The sequence below is a fragment of the Tiliqua scincoides genome, chromosome 5 (genome assembly GCF_035046505.1).
Source record: "Tiliqua scincoides isolate rTilSci1 chromosome 5, rTilSci1.hap2, whole genome shotgun sequence".
Classification (NCBI taxonomy): domain Eukaryota; kingdom Metazoa; phylum Chordata; class Lepidosauria; order Squamata; family Scincidae; genus Tiliqua; species Tiliqua scincoides.
In genome coordinates this window covers 31,361,003-31,377,071 of record NC_089825.1, presented here as the reverse complement: position 1 = coordinate 31,377,071, position 16,069 = coordinate 31,361,003, and the positions used below count along the sequence as shown (strand labels likewise).

The window sequence follows — 16,069 nt, the reverse complement described above, 5'->3', positions numbered from 1 at the left end:
AATAGGACAATTCTTCTGACTTGGCATGACTGCTGAATTTCATGACACATACATCACTGTGACAGGACAGCAGGTTATTTTAGGGTGAGGCCACAGGGTGATATATCTTTGTAGGCAAAACCTCTATCTCACGATTGTAGTCTTACAACCAGTAATATATGACAGAATGTCCCTTCTAACATTATTTTCAACAGCTCTAACTTCAGCATATATCCAGGCATGGAAAGAGGGGGGCAGAAGGGCAAAATCTCAAAAAAAATCAGGCTTCCAAGGACCCCAGATGATGACAAAACTATACAACACAAATTTATTACAAAATAAATTTAGGTACTTCAATCTCAACCTACCCAAGGTCACATTTCCACTACTGCTTTAATCAACTTTCAATGCACTTCTACTGTTGTTGGCATCCTTTAGTCTTGGAAGGCTATGGTATCGCGCTCTGAATGGTGGTTCTGGAACAGAGTGTCCTCTCCAGTGCACGAAGCCTGGGTAAAGTAGGTATGGAGGATAGACTGTTACCCATGCAGCAAATCCCCCTTCTCCATGTCACTGAAATGGTCCAATGGAAAGGCAGAGGCCAATACAGTTGGTTCCAGCGGCGTTGCAGGAGTTGCCAGAATGTGACAGTGTTCAGCCATGAACTGCCTCAGGGACTCTGGCTCCAGATTTTGCCTCAAGGTTGACTCCTGAAGCCTTTTCCATAAGTGGATGTGATGTAGCCACAAGGCAGTGGAGGTTTGGGATAAGAGTTTTCCTTCTCTCAGATGAGCTGCCTTCCCAGGCTAATGAGTCCCATCTACCCAGTGCACTTCTACTAACCCAATCCATTTAGGAAGGGAGGGCAATCAGCCATCTTGCCCTAGGCCCAATGCCAGCTCAGTGGCCCTGCATGTATCCATATTTAAAAGTCCTCAGTTTCAAACTACCTATTGTGTTTACAAAGAACATGGACTGATGAACTATCAGGCAATTCTTAAGCCACACACTTGGCTTGAAGAACTCTATGCTGCCAAGCTCACTTGGCATTTTCATTTCCAATATTTGCACTCAAATCCTATAAGAGTAATTCTTGTATGGGAGCAAACTTGTACAGGCCTCTGTCTTCATGTAATCTTGTGCTGCTCAAGTAGTTCCCTTTGCTGGATCTGAAACCTGAAAGTACAATTCCCCTGGGCGTTTCTCAAAACTCAGTTTAGTTGCACTTTGCCTGATTGTCCCCCATGTTATCAAATCTGCTGGATCTCATTCCCACCTCCAAGAGGGAGAAGGGAATGCTTTGCTATGGAATTTTTTTTTTTTATTTCTTGCTATCTCAAGTGAAAGTTATTGTCAATTTCATCTCTTTACTTTTGGGCAACAGTGAAATTGAAAATACTTCAAAACATGCATTGTTGGAAAAGGGGAGGCATGCTCTCCAAGGTTCCTGAACCTTATATGGCCCACCATATGGGGGATAAGATCAGACCAAGGTATGTCTAAATCAGATCTTGTCTCTAACAATGGATAACGATATGGCCCTAGAAAGCTCTCAGGCACGCTACTTTCCTTATTGTTTGTCTCTATCACTTACAGGACTCAAGAAGTTCAGGGCCCAATCCTATCCAGCTTTTCAGCACCAGTGCAACCACAATGCAGCCCCAAGGTAAAGGAACAAATGTTCCCATACCTTGAGAAAGCCTCTGTGACTGCCTGCCCACTACAGGATACAGTGCACGTCCCACTGGCACAGCTACACTGGCACTGGAAAAATTGGATAGGATTGGGCCTTCACTGTCTCCATTTAGCTATCATAGCCCAATCCTATGCAACTTTCCAGCACTGGTGCAGCTGCAATGCAGCCCTGAGGTAAGAGAACAAATGTTCCTATACCTTGAGAGTTCCTCTGTAACTGCCTCCCAACCAAAGGACGCAGTGCAAGCCCCATTGGCATGCTTGCACCGGCCCTGGAAAATTGGATAGGACTGGGCCCATAGTTGAGAGTTACCAATAGCCTTGTTTGTCACAATGTTATCTTACAGTGCAAGCCTATGCATGTCTATTCAAAAGTAAGTCCCACAGTTTTCAGTGGGTCTTACTTTTAGGAGGATTGTAGCTCTAATTGCTCTCACCACTTATTAAACATTTTATTTCAGATTTATACACCACCGTTTCTCCAAGAAGCTAAGGGATGAACACATAACTCTTCCTTTTAACCTCACAACAAGCACATGAGGTAGGTTAAGCTGTTGACTAATACAAGGTCACCCAGTCAGCTTCATAGCTGAGCAAGAATTTGAACCTAAGTCTTCCTAGGCCAAGTTCAACATTCTAAACACAGCACTACTGTGATCTCACACCCAGCAGCCCCACAACCCCAGGATTTATTATTTTTTACTAGGACTGATTAATGACATCTTAGTCAATCATATTAAAAATATGCCTTTCTTTTTACGAGAAAAAAGAATATATGATGGAATGAAGAATGCCTAGGATGATACATGCTGTGACTCATCATCTAAAAACAAAGTCTGCTTTTCTCTATAGAACTATTGTTGTTTTCCCCATATGCAAAATTATGCTATTATTTAATCAATGAGATAACACTTGCAAATGCCATCTCCAGTTTCCATATGTGCCTGACCTAAAAATATTACACATTTTAAAGATCTCCAGATGGATTGTCAGAGCACCTTTTTAATTGATCAATAATTTTAATCTAATAGATTAATCAACTAAATGTTGTAGCTCTTGTTTTTTTTTTCCACCAGAGAGTGCTTCCAGGCAGAGCAGAATACCAGCACCTACCTTTTAGGAATTACTGCAAAAAAAAGATCACAAATGAATATTGCACCCTTGCAAAATGAGGACTTGTGCAAGTTCAGTGGAAAGGCAAGCAAACAAGAAAGAACAGTAGGGTTTTGTATGTTGTTTAAATAGGTGCACTTTTGCTGTTTAGAATCCAAACATCTCTTTAAATATACAATGACTTTTTCAGGTCTTTTTGAATCACAAAGATAGCTGCTCTTTATCAATGCATTGTCTTCCTTTTCAGTCTGCCAGGGAGAAAAATCCCTGACCTACCCAAACAAACAAGGGTGGGGGGCAGGAAAAGTGTGAACTCCCTTTCCCCATTTATGTTAATACAGGCACTTCAAAGCCAGAGATTTGTTTTTGGCCAAGGAAGCTCAATCAAATAGCAACAGTTCAGAAGAAAGGTTGGGTTCCAGCCCAACCTCCTGTTTATCTAAGGCGGGTCTTTTCCCCACCTGTTCTCCCAGGAGAACTTTCTTGCAAAAGAAATGCCAGTTTTCCCTTCCTTTTTCTCTATTGTGTGGTTTCCCAATCTTTTTTCCCCTGAAGCAATCCCTATGGTGGCAATTTAGATCTCCACCCTTGGCATCAGGCAGGCTGCTAGTATATTTACTCCTGTTTCAAGTTGTCTCTCAGATGCTCTCCAGGAAATGCTGTGGAAGGATGAAAAAAACCAGACAGGTGCCTACTCTAGACTCAGCCCAAAATACCTACACAGAGCCTGCATAAAATCGGGCAAGCTTAACACAGATCTGCAGGAAGGTTTCTTTGGCTGACCTACTTTCTTGCCCTGTCTGCTACAGTTACAGCAGTGCTGCTCAGAGAGCTATTTTTGCACATCTGAGAATCCAGGATAGTAGGAAGTAAGCCAAGCGGCAAGCTGCCACATACTCTTTAAGAACACTTTTGATTATCTGGAGGGGAGGGGGCTTCCCAATGCAAGTTATAGATATATTCGGTTTGGAAGGATGCACATTTAATGTAGAGTGACCAGATGCCAAAAAAGACAGGGCCCCTATAATTAATAGTTATATAAAAGAGTGGATTGATGGCAAACCTCACAAGATGGTCATAAGGATAACTGCGACAATGTAGTGATACACTTTGAGCACTCTTAAGAGCCCCGATGGATCAGGCCAAAGGACCATCTAGTCCAGCTTCCTGTACCTCACAGTGGTCCACCAGATGCCTCAGGCAGCGCAAAAGAGACCTGCATCCTGGTGCCCTCCCTTGCACCTGGCATTCCATGGTAATTCTGAGTGGTATTCTCACACTCTAGATTATTACCATTTAGGGCTGTCATCCAATTAAGCCATTTTTGGCCAAAGTTGCATATACACAACAGGGATCAAATGTGTACACCTGTGGGCCAGGTAGAAACGGGTTAAAGGAATTTTGGTTAATTGCTCTCCCACTACAGGATGCAGTGGAATACACCTGGTTGGCATGGCTGCAACAGTACTGCAAAGTTGGATAGGGTTGGGCCCTAAATTAAACATGACAGCCTGGTTATTTTCAACAAGGAGCAGCTCTTCTTGCCCAGCACCAACATTTTTGCCCAGATTGCCAACATTTTCAGTTCTCCAGAAGCTTTTCAAACATGAGATCCAGGAGGCCTGTCCTTCGCATCTAATCATCCTATCTTATGGGATCTTTAAGTGCACTTCAGTGTTAGTGTTGAAATAGCCTCCAGGTATAGCTTTAAAAAGAAAACAAATCAGAAGTGGGACCTGCAACAAAATGTTTCACCTTCCCAACCCTAATGGCCCATTGCCAAGATACAGTACAAGATGTTAAAGGTTCAGGCCAGCCAATTTCCTCTCCTACCCTCTCCCATGTCATGCAGAGTCCTGGCAGGGCCCCTCCTCTTAACAGCTGCATGACAACAGAAACTCAGCATATGAAACTCTTTCAGCAGGAGATGCTGGGTTGGGAAACTTGCACTTGACAGATTTGTGACTGTCACTCACATCTTAAAGGCACAGGAACCCTGCCCAAATAGAAAAAAGTGGCATCTAGCTACATGACCAAGTTGTACAAGTAGTATCAAAGATGAAAGTGAGTTACATGTTTTGTCCTAAATTCCCATAATTCTATACTTTGAACTCAAAAGTTCAGTGAAGAAATGGGGTTGCCAGCTTTTCAACCAACCACTGCAGCTGTGCCTTTAGCAGCAGCTCAATGTGCAGCCATTAGCAGTCACCACTTCTTGTTTCCATGCTGTAAAAGGGTTCTTCTGCTGATTTCTGTGCATCAAACTACTGTTATGAGGGCACATGAGCATGCCTAGGGTATTTTTTCTAGTCAACTGTCAATCCTAAATATAAATGAAAATCTGTGTGCTTCTTGGTAGGCCGTACTTTTTGTCCCTGATTGGCATAAGATGATTCCCTTGTGAAGAAGTGACAACACTGTAATACAGCCAGCCATAATAGCAACCTATGGGTTGCCATTACATGTATGAGCAGCCTTAAGCATAGGCACCAAATGAGCAACTGCCCACCCCCAAAGACATGTATGTTGTCCCCTGCCATCCCCTATTGCTGAAATCCTGTGGAAACTTGAAGGCACTTTTCACTCAGACTGTTTTTATCATTATAATGACGAATCAATATATACGTACAAAAAACATCACTATATAGAAGAGATGTTTCCCATGGGTTTACATTTAATGCATTAAGTTTTACAAATACGCCATTATTTTTCTTTCAGAAATCTACATGTGGAACCACATTTGCCACCCCCTGAAGTTCGGTTTGTCACTTCTGTATCACCCTGATGCTTTTTTCCTACTGCTGCTATTTAATCTCAGAATTGCATACTCCTTCCTCACCTCTTTCTGCAGGGAAGGTTTTATCTTTTAAAACTATAGCTTTTCAATTACTAGGAAGCTGCTAATCAGTTTGCATCCATTCTTAAAATCAGATTGCACTCATGCATTCAACCGCTCTGTCATTCTTCTTATTCTCAAACAGGACTCTTTTCAAGTATGGAGAAGGTCAGAACTAAGGGAGACATACAGCTCTTAACCTTATTGTTCAATCACAAATATGGTCTCACCTCTCCTTAATACAGATGCCCACTTAGAATTTTTAATTTCTTTGTTAATGGCAGGAGATTCCCTCATTCACATACATCTATCTGTGCAGAGCAGAATCTTAGAGCCAGTTCAGGTGTTATGAAATTCTTCTCCAACCTGCTTATCTCTTTGCCCTCCTTGTATACTAAATTGCTGCCTATTTAACAATCCTATGCAAGGTTTTTATTACTCATTCTCTCACCCACACCCCTTTCCTTGCAAATCTAAGCAATGGAGGAAAATCACATTATCAATGCAGCCTTTTTTCTTGCAAAGCTCAGCAATTTCTCAGAAAGACTTTGTTTGCCACATCTTGACCTTTTACCCAGGCTCTGTTCTTTTCTCCTAAGTTTTATATGACTCCCATGCATTTCTGTTCCATATCACACCTTGTCAAGGCTGGTCAGTTTATTTGCACAGCAGTTCCAAGCTTCCCCATGCATTCAGCATGTTCCTGTGAAGGTTTTGCACTTTTGCTCAGGCTGGCCCACAGCCAGGGAGGCACAGACTGCATTTGCTCCCAGTGTGGGATTGTCACTGCCGAATTGGCCTCTTCAGCCACACTAGACTCTGTTCCAGAACCACTTTTTAAAGCACAAAACCATAGTCTCCCGTCTCCCGGGACTGAAGGATGCTGCTGCTGATGATGGTGATGACCACCACCAGGCATCAAGTTCAGCCTGTGTCAGTGCAGATAAAAATGGTCATGGAAGGACCAAAGCTACTGCTGTACCAAATGCCCTTAGCAAATATTTTCAGCATATAAAGACGGCTCTTGAGGGGCTAAACTGTTCACTGAAATTTCCCCAAAATTTTTCATGCCTCCTTTATTTGGTCAATGTTTCTCCCATAGTTGATTGGCAAGCATTTTTGGTCATGATTTCTTTACTGAATAAATACACATTACCCATTGATCCAAATTAATAATGAGATGAAATTCAATACCACAACACAGTAGATTTGGAAACATATTTAATACACTCTTCTTCATCCAGTTAGTTATCTGATCCCAGCCAATCAGAAATCATGAAGTCAGCTGGATGACATCACAGCAGCACACAATCAACCCAATTTGGCTATATGGTGATGTCAGCAAAGGCAAACAAGGCCTTCACTTTGCTCTCACTCACAATGGAGAAGGCCAGTGGCATCACTAGAATTTGCGTCACCCCATGCAGTGGGCAGGGCAATGTATCATTGCCCCGCCCCCCTGGTTTTTTGGCTGTACCTTTTGTTAGAACACAGATATTTCAATGTGGTTTGTTTCATTGCATTCTGCATGAAATTACGCATTGATTGATATATAACATGATGGTCTTATTCCTCCAAATTCTAATTTTAGTGACTTTGAAAACTTGTAGAGTCACACACACACCCCCGTGTCAACTTACTAACACCTTATTGCAGCAGTTCTCAAACTTTTAGCACTGGGACCCACTTTTTAGAATGACAATCTGTCCAAGACCCATTGGAAGTGATGTCATGGCCAGAAGTGACATCATCAAGCAAATTAAAATAAATAGAAATAATTAAATTAAAATAAAATAAATAATTAAATAAGGGGAGCCAGTCCTATTCCACCAAGTGAATTTTCTCTATAGCCTGCCTGCAATAACACCCCCCCAAAAAGAATCAGTGAGATTTCCAGCCCTCCCCAGTGCCCAGTTTAAAGTTCTTCTATTTCAGGCATATCAAGATAAAACCCACCTGGCTTCACAAGTGCAAAATAGAAAACATTCCCCTCAACAGTTCAAGCCTCTTTTTTGTCCTTTTTAGTGGGGAGGGGGGGAGGCTGCCTTCTGGAGCATTTGTTGCACTCCAGTTCCATTGGATCGGGACCCTTCTGGTGTCCTCACATTCCCCTTTGCCTGGCCTGACCACCAGCCAAGGCTCATCTGCCTACTCACGACTAAATGCACCCGTGAGGCTGCTTCACTTTCCATAGGGCTCAGTAGCTGGGAGGGAGGGACCTCCTTCTCGGGTGTTTTTGGGGGCTGCATTCATTGGATCAGGATCATTCTGACATCCTTGGAGTCCTCTCGGCCTGCCCTTTCCGAAGGACTAGGGCCAGTACGCCTACTTGAGAGTAAACTTTCACTTTCCATAGGGATCCATTCATTTTTTCTTTCCAGTCTTTTGGCCATAACTTTTGAAGGAAAGGAGCCATTTCAATTCTGTTTTTTGCATTGCATTCCGCTGGGAATTCCGCATCCAACGGTGTATGGTATGATGGGGTAGCTCCTAAAGCTGTGATTTTAGGGTGTCACACCCCCAGGGCGCGTCACCCCCCCAGCACGTCACAACCCCTAGCGACGCCACTGGAGAAGGCAAGAGAAAATGTATCAGTCTGCCAGTGCTAGGACAACCTGGCAAAAACTCCCTATCTCGCTACTATGTTCTGGCAAATTCATTGTCTACCAGTGCAACACAGAAAAATAGGGAGTGTTGGGAGGTCATTGTCAAGGCAGTCAGGCCAACACACTTTTACACACAACTAAAATATCAAAAACTTTTTTTTTTCCTCAGGGGAGTGAAACTTTTAAGGAAGATCAGCCCTTTTTGATTCAACTGTATTAAAAAGGTGGCTCCCACAAGCTTAAGAGATCCCCTGAATGTCTACTCATTCCCCCACTTTATCTGGAAGATGGAGGAAAGAGGGTCAGTGGCTGCAGAGCAAAGGAACTCTCCAACCAAACATACAGGAAATGGAAAAACCAGATACCATCTCTGCCTTAGCCCTTCAGATTTTACAGGAATAACAGCCCCATTGAGGGAATAACCCAGGCTTTGTGTGACTATGTCCCTTGTTTATTTACTTACTACATTACCTTGCCTTTCTACCCCACACAGTGAGGCCTCCAAGGCAGCTCAAAGCAGTAATTTAAAAGATAATAATAAAACAACAACTTAAATCATAGCTTTAACTCAAATGAATGGCAACTTAAGAATAGCATCAGTGGGGGAAAAATGCACAGGACTAAACCTCAAGGTACAAGATGAGAAAAACCACAAACTGTTTGTATAAATACCAAAAACAAAAAGGCGACACTGTTTTCTGTAGGCATTGACTTATCAGCAGTAAGGAGGTCATATATATCTTGCTGGGTTAAGAACTTTCAGAATCTGAATGGGGGTTCACACCCCTTATACTAGTTGTTGGCAACCTTCAGTCTCGAAAGACTATGGTATCGCACTCTGAAAGGTGGTTCTGGAACAGCGTCTACTGTGGCTGAAAAGGCCAATTCGGGAGTGACAATCCCTTCCACACCGGGAGCAAGTTCAGTCTGTCCCTGGTCTGTCTCCCTGGCTATGGGCCTTCCTTCTTTGCCTCTTTGCCTCAGACTGTTGGCCAAGTGTCTCTTCAAACTGGGAAAGGCCATGCTGCACAGCCTGCCTCCAAGCGGGCCGCTCAGAGGCCAGGGTTTCCCACCTGCTGAGGTCCACTCCTAAGGCCTTCAGATCCCTCTTGCAGATGTCCTTGTATCGCAGCTGTGGTCTACCTATAGGGTGCTTTCCTTGCACGAGATCTCCATAGAGGAGATCCTTTGGGATCCGGCCATCATCCATTCTCACGACATGACCGAGCCAACGCAGGCGTCTCTGTTTCAGCAGTGCATACATGCTAGGGATTTCAGCATGTTCCAGGACTGTGTGGTTTGGAACTTTGTCCTGCCAGGTGATGCCGAGGATCGTCGGAGGCAGCGCATGTGGAAAGCGTTCATTTTCCTCTCCTGTTGTGAGCGAAGAGTCCATGACTCGCTTATACTTATACCCCTTATACTACCCACTGCTTTATACTGAATCCAACCATTGATCAATCTAGCTCAGTATTATCTACCAAGCAGCAGTGACTCTCCAGGGATTCAGATCCAGGGATTTAGGGATTCAGATCAGGGTCTTTTCCTACCCAACCTGGACATGAAACTGGGACCTTCTGCATATAAAGTTAAGTGCTGTCCCACCAAACTATAATCCCCTCTAGGGCTGGACTAAGACCTCTCGGCAGCTGAGGCAGCATGCCAAATGCTGCCTCCCTTACCTAGTGATGTGCAGGTGGACAGAAGTGAGCTCCCATACCAGTCTGCTGCCTGAGGCAACAGCTTCAGTTGGCCTCTTGGATGGGCCAGCCCACCCCAACAAAGGATAGGCAAGACAGTGGAGAACCTTGCATTAACCACATCTCTGACTGCAGTGAGACACAAAGAACGATGCTTATTCATTACATGCACTATCTTCAGATGGTTCTGTATTCTGGATCTTCCAATCACAGAGCGCTGTACAGGACCTGGGTGAATATGTAACCTCCAGCACTTCCATTAGTGTAAGCAGCATTCTCAGCATAATTTATTAGGCTGCAAAGCGATATGTCACTTGCTCCACCTCAAGAGAATGCCCCACCAGCAACATTAATGCCAAAAGAAATTTCTTAGCACAATGTGCATACGTGGCATCACTGTGTAAGCCTCCCTGCCTCTCTTGTAAGTATCTTAAGCTGCAATCCTATACTCCCTTTCCTGGAAGAAAGTCCCATTGAACACAATGGAATTTGCTTCTGGGTAGACATGCCGAGGATTGTGGCAGTGAATTAGTGAATTTCCAAGGGCAATACAGTGGCCACTGTTGGGCCCTTTCCCACAATACAAATCTAGAGCAGAAACATACACAAGTAATTTTCAAACCACTTCGGGGTTATGTACATTTTTTGGTGCGTGGATGCATACATGTTGCACACACAAATCTACCACACCTATCTCCACTCTATAGATTTTCTTTAGGATGAGTAGGATGACTTTGCAGCTTTTTAACAGTAGTAAAAAGTTAAAATACTGTAGATCAGTACCTATTTACATAGAGTCTTGCTGAGAACTTTTCAAACTTTACAATAAGTAGTCCCTCCTTGGGTTCAGTGGGGCTTACTCCCAGGAAAATGCATACAGGCTTGCAGCCTTACAGTGCAAACCGAGGCATGTCTACTCAGAAGTAAGCTCCATTAAGTTGAATGAAATTTATTCCCAGGTGAGTGTGCACAGGATTGCAGTCTCAGAGTCCAATCCTGGGCTCCATGCACCCATTTCCTGCCGGCACACACTGTCGCAAATGTGCAGTAAGGCACATTTACGAGGCTTACCGCCGGGTGAGCACCCATGCTAGCCCAGCACTGGGCTAGTGCGGAGCGGGCACCTGGCCTCCGCCTCTCGGCGGTCGCATGGACGGCCAAGCCGCGGTAAGGTAAGCGGGGCAGGGGACAGGCAAGGAGGCGGCGTTCCAGGGGGAGGGAGTGGGGAGGGTGGTTTTTAGAAATGGGCTATGTCAGAATGCCAGATGCAAGGGAGGGCACCAGGATGAGGTCTCTTGTTATCTGGTGTGCTCCCTGGGGCATTTGGTGGGCCGCTGTGAGATACAGGAAGCTGGACTAGATGGGCCTATGGCCTGATCCAGTGGGGCTGTTCTTATGTTCGTATGTTACTATGGGGCTTGGCACCCTACATGAATGCTTTTACTGCCGATCTTTTGGTCTATGGTGAATTGAGTAGCCCCATTGCGGGGCTACTTCCCTTTCCTGTGAGAAGGGGACAAAAATCCCCTTCTCTCAAGGTACTGCCCGCAGCTGCTGTGGATGTGCTAGATGCAGCGGCAGCTGTTTTCTGTGCCGCCACAGCCACGTGCCATGGGAGCGCAGGATTGGGCTGTCACTGTTATATTTGCATATTAACAGTGTCTCAGTATAGGTGCCTTTTTGAGACAAAGTTTTAGAGAAAGTATGAGATCCTCTTTGCTAGAAATGTTATCTTTTAAGCTTTTCTTTTTCACTTCCTATTACAGAAGCAACTAATAACACTGGCAAGTGTAACTTGCTTTCAGCCCATTCTGAAAGAAAAACAGAATGGGTTTTAAGAACACTACAATTAGAGCATGCAACTGGGAAATTGCCCATGGCATAGCTAGAGGGGGTGCAAAGCACTAAGTTTTGCAGGACACCTCACCGCAGCGTGCAAGCGGCCTCTCCCCCTCGGAGTCATTCCAGGGAATGGGTGCAAAAGAGGCATATGCCTCTGTTTGGCACCCACCACCCAGAATGACTCTGAAGGGGAGGGGGCTGGATTGCTTGCACACTGCAGTGAGGCTCCCTGCAAAACTTTGTGCTTTGCACCCCCTCTAGCTATGTCATGGGCAATTTCCCAGTTGCATGCTGTAGCTATGCCACTGGCGATTGCAAGTAAAGCATGCCAAGAATGTTTTTAAATTCACACTCACACTCACACACTGTATTTTGTGAAGCGAGCAAAGCAATGGAATTGACTAATTACATCTAAAATAAATGGTCATCCAAAATGACAAAGAATAAAAACAGAACAAATTGAATCTAGTGGTATAAGGAGTTTGGCCACAGCTTTCTTGAAGCACATCTACACTGAAGCAAGTATTCAAACATTCCCAAGTGTCTGCTGGTTATCTTGGCCATCTATTGCCTTGATTGCATAACAATTAGCACAGGTTCCAATCCTCCCCCACTCCCACCCAAGCAAGGCAGATGTGTTGGACATCTAAGGTGCTTCAACAGTCTGCAGTTAATAAAATCTGAAGATAGAATTTAAGAGGTTTTATACAGATTTGGAACCATCTGTGAAAGGTGTAAGATGGTTTCTTCAATACAAACTCATGGCTACTTTGATCATGGAAACTGAACCCCCATCCTCCCAGATTCTGAAAATATAAATCCAAAAGTTTACTCACTCCAGCCTCTGATGCTTCCTTGAAAATCATAGGTTCTTTTAAAGACAGAGATTAGGAAAAAGCACTAGAAACAAGGTAGAAGTTTTATACTGTTACTGTAAAAGTCAGAGATTAATTTTAGGTATTGCGCTAAGCTGAAAGCCAATTGAAGCCAAACTGGGCAACTCAGACAGGCTTGGGACAGGTGTCTTTCCACAGGATTAAAAAATGTTCTCAATGTAATAAATCATTTCATCATCCTCTGATCGTACTCTTCTCCATGCCCTTTCATCAGTAATTTGAAGCACTGCCTACCTGTGGGAAAACATCACCATCACTGACTGAAAAACACTGTGTACATATATATGCAAAGGTGATTTATGAACATATTAAATGCCCATTAAAAAAGAATCATTAAGGGACTAGACTAAAAATAATGATGGCTTAATTGGCAGCTAAGTATATCTGGCAACATTTGGCCGGGGGGGGGGGGGCTGTCTAGAACAAAGCTCCAGGGATGAATCTGAAGGCCACTGGCAATCTGGGACACGTATGAGGAAGGGGTAACTTTGCCTAACAGACATTTCATACTCTCTTGAGAGCTGCTACAAGGCCTTTGCTATTTTCTCTCTCTCTCTCTTCCCTCCCTCCCCCCCCCCCCAAAAAAAATCTGGTCAAGTTGACAAACAGAAGTTCTCTTTAATTGTACCTCCTTGCTAGGGTTACCAAGCGGAATGCATCTTAAAACTTGCAATTTTAGAGGAAATCTCTTAATGTCACAAGACTACCAATCTTTAGAAAATGGGGAACCAGTACTGGGATGCAGCCCATCAGTAAAGAAGTGGGGCTCACTGGCAATGGGGCAGAGCCCCCAAGTAACCTGACCAAATAGTAACCATTACTGCCTGTCAATGTAAGAAAAAAAAGGTGGAGGAAATTGAGAAAAATAAGCCTGCACGAAAATATGGATAGTTAAAGCTTAGGACTGCCATGAATTTTCAAGAGTTGTTTAAAAAAAATACAGTTTAGCAACAGATATGCTTAGACTGGGTTGGATAATTAGAGATAGTGCTAATCAACTTGGGCAGGGGGAGACTACATGTAGATTAATACCTTTGGGGATTAACAGTTGGCCCTGCCACCATCCTGACTCTGTCAACATCAGGTGCCAGGCAAGAGACAGACTGTATCTTCCTTCAGAGGCAGAGAGAATAGAAGCAAGCCAATCTGGGACTTTTTGTTCTTATCCTTAGGAGCTTTTCATCATTCATTTCCAGAGCTTGTTTTCATTGCACAGTTCCAACCAAGTGCCCCAGAGCAAGACAAACTAGACAGAACACAAACTATATTGCATTCTTTACGAAAACAAAGCTAAACAGCAGAATGGAAACTAAATTGCATTCTTTAAAATGAGCTCTTTGTTGTTGTTGTTTTATTTCCAGTTATGTAACATGGCTGCATTCCATGGTATAGAAACCTTTTTCTTAATCTCCTTATGCAACCATTACAAAGTTTTAAACAAAAAAAGAAAAAAAAATCCAAGGTTGATGGGTAATGTTTTGAATAAACTTTGATCATTTTTAAAAAAGATGATAATTGACTCAATGGTGCACTGGCTGGTTTCAAAAAAATGCCCATTGCATGAGATTAAGACACAGCTTGGCAATAAACAGAGACGTGTTGGTACATATTTCAGTTCATGTTGTCATTGCAGCTTGAAAGGATAATGGCAAAATACAGTTAAGCTCTGGAACAATAAACCCTAACATAGATTTTGCAATTTCCATACTAAAGGTTACCTACAAAACAAAAAATAATGGCATTGCTGTGCTCTCCAGGGTGTCTGTATGACACAGGAATGAAAGGACTGAGGATTTATAATCTGGGGGGGGGGGGGGAGAGATCTTTAGCTTGCCATGTTGCATTTGGAATCCAGGCTGTGGGTAACTCAGGGTAAGTGAAGATGACCTAGGAGTTAAGCAACATAAGGATTTAGATGACATTGACATTGCAAGAATGAAGCAAATTAAAAACAAGGAATAAAGGCCACATAACTTTTAGCTTACTGTAAAGCATTTCTCCCCTCAGTTCTACCCATGGGCTCATGCACTTTCCCCACTTTCTCCAGTTGGGAGGAGTTCTAGAGAAGCATTCATAGAATTAAAACTTACACTGTTCAGGTTATTGGCCATAGTCAAATAAAACAGTTGATACCTAAGTTTTTATCTTCTGCTATGACATTCTCAAAAACAGCAGGCACTCAAAAATACAAGGATCCAGGACTTTAAGACCAGCAGGGGATTGAGGTAGAATAAAAAGCATGTGGGACTTGAGGATCAGTAGTGAACTTATTATAAAGTCAGTGCTTGATGACTGACAGCTGGTGCCTTTTTAGAGTTAAGCTGAAAACAGCTTCTTTAATCTATATATATAGGTTCTGTGACTCTAGGGCTTACCAGTTATACTGGATAGCTTGAAGAGGCATGGTGTGGTTTTAGCCTTGCATAGCAGCAGGCAAAATGCATGCCTCAACTAAACCCAACCAGAAGCAAGATATGCCAGTGATGACCATGGAGGACACCTCTGCTGTTGAGGATCTATACTTGGCAAGAGAAGACAGGCCTGGTATTGCTGGCCATATGCAAGAGGAGACCAGGTATGCCTGGCTCTCTAGGACTCGATTACCAATGGACTCTTAAAAACCACCACTTCAACTCCCTGAAATGGACTTGCATGCCATGTCTGTATTTGAAATCAACACGATCTCCCCAGTGTATGTAACCGTGTTTGCTTGTATTTGCTTTTATCTCATTACCATAATTATAAAACTTAAATATTCCTCACTAAGAAGTTAATCTGTTCTTTTTTTTCTTTGCTTGATTTACAGGTAGTGTTAGCTAGAGATAGATGATGGAGCACTCCCTGCAAGCAACAATGGGTGACATCAGCCCTTCTGAGAGTAGCCTTGCATCTCCCAAAAAAGATCAAAAAATAATTCATTAGCATTACTATGTAGTGGTTAAGTATAGTAAGAAGTGTGTGCCACACCTCCTGTGATGGGGTCAAGTTTGGTTACATTCCAATTTTGTTTCTTTCAATCTAATCTCCCTGTGACTTTTTTTCCAGTTAGAGGATTGTCATCCTAAGATCTAGACAACACAAGAAGCAGCCAGACTGGACTGCTTTCCCACTGAATGTTTCCAAATGTTGCTGTTTGAGTCAGACCATTGTCTAAAATTGAGTGTTGGGAGAGTTAGGACAGACAAATGAAAATATTTCTTTACTCAGCATGTACTTAGTCTGTGGAACTCCTTGCTGCAGGATGTGGTGATGGCATCTGGCCTGGATGCCTTTAAAAGGGGATTGGACAAATTTCTGTAGGAAAAATCAATTGCGGGTTACAAGCCATGATGTGTATGTGCAACCTCCTGATTTTAGAAATGGGCTATATCAGAATGTCAGATGCAAGGGAGGGCACCAGGA

The 16,069-nt window shown here is 43.3% G+C and overlaps 1 long non-coding RNA gene across 1 annotated transcript in view; it reads left to right on the top strand.

The window, feature by feature from the left end:
• The window catches only part of LOC136651997 (uncharacterized), a 31,627-nt gene extending 16,064 nt beyond the window's left edge, over positions 1 to 15,563 (top strand). The window contains exons 2-3 of the long non-coding RNA XR_010794555.1: positions 2,136 to 2,219; positions 15,478 to 15,563. This is a non-coding gene — a long non-coding RNA (uncharacterized lncRNA). The remainder of the gene's footprint in view (positions 1 to 2,135; positions 2,220 to 15,477) is intronic.
• Positions 15,564 to 16,069: the final 506 nt, after the last annotated feature.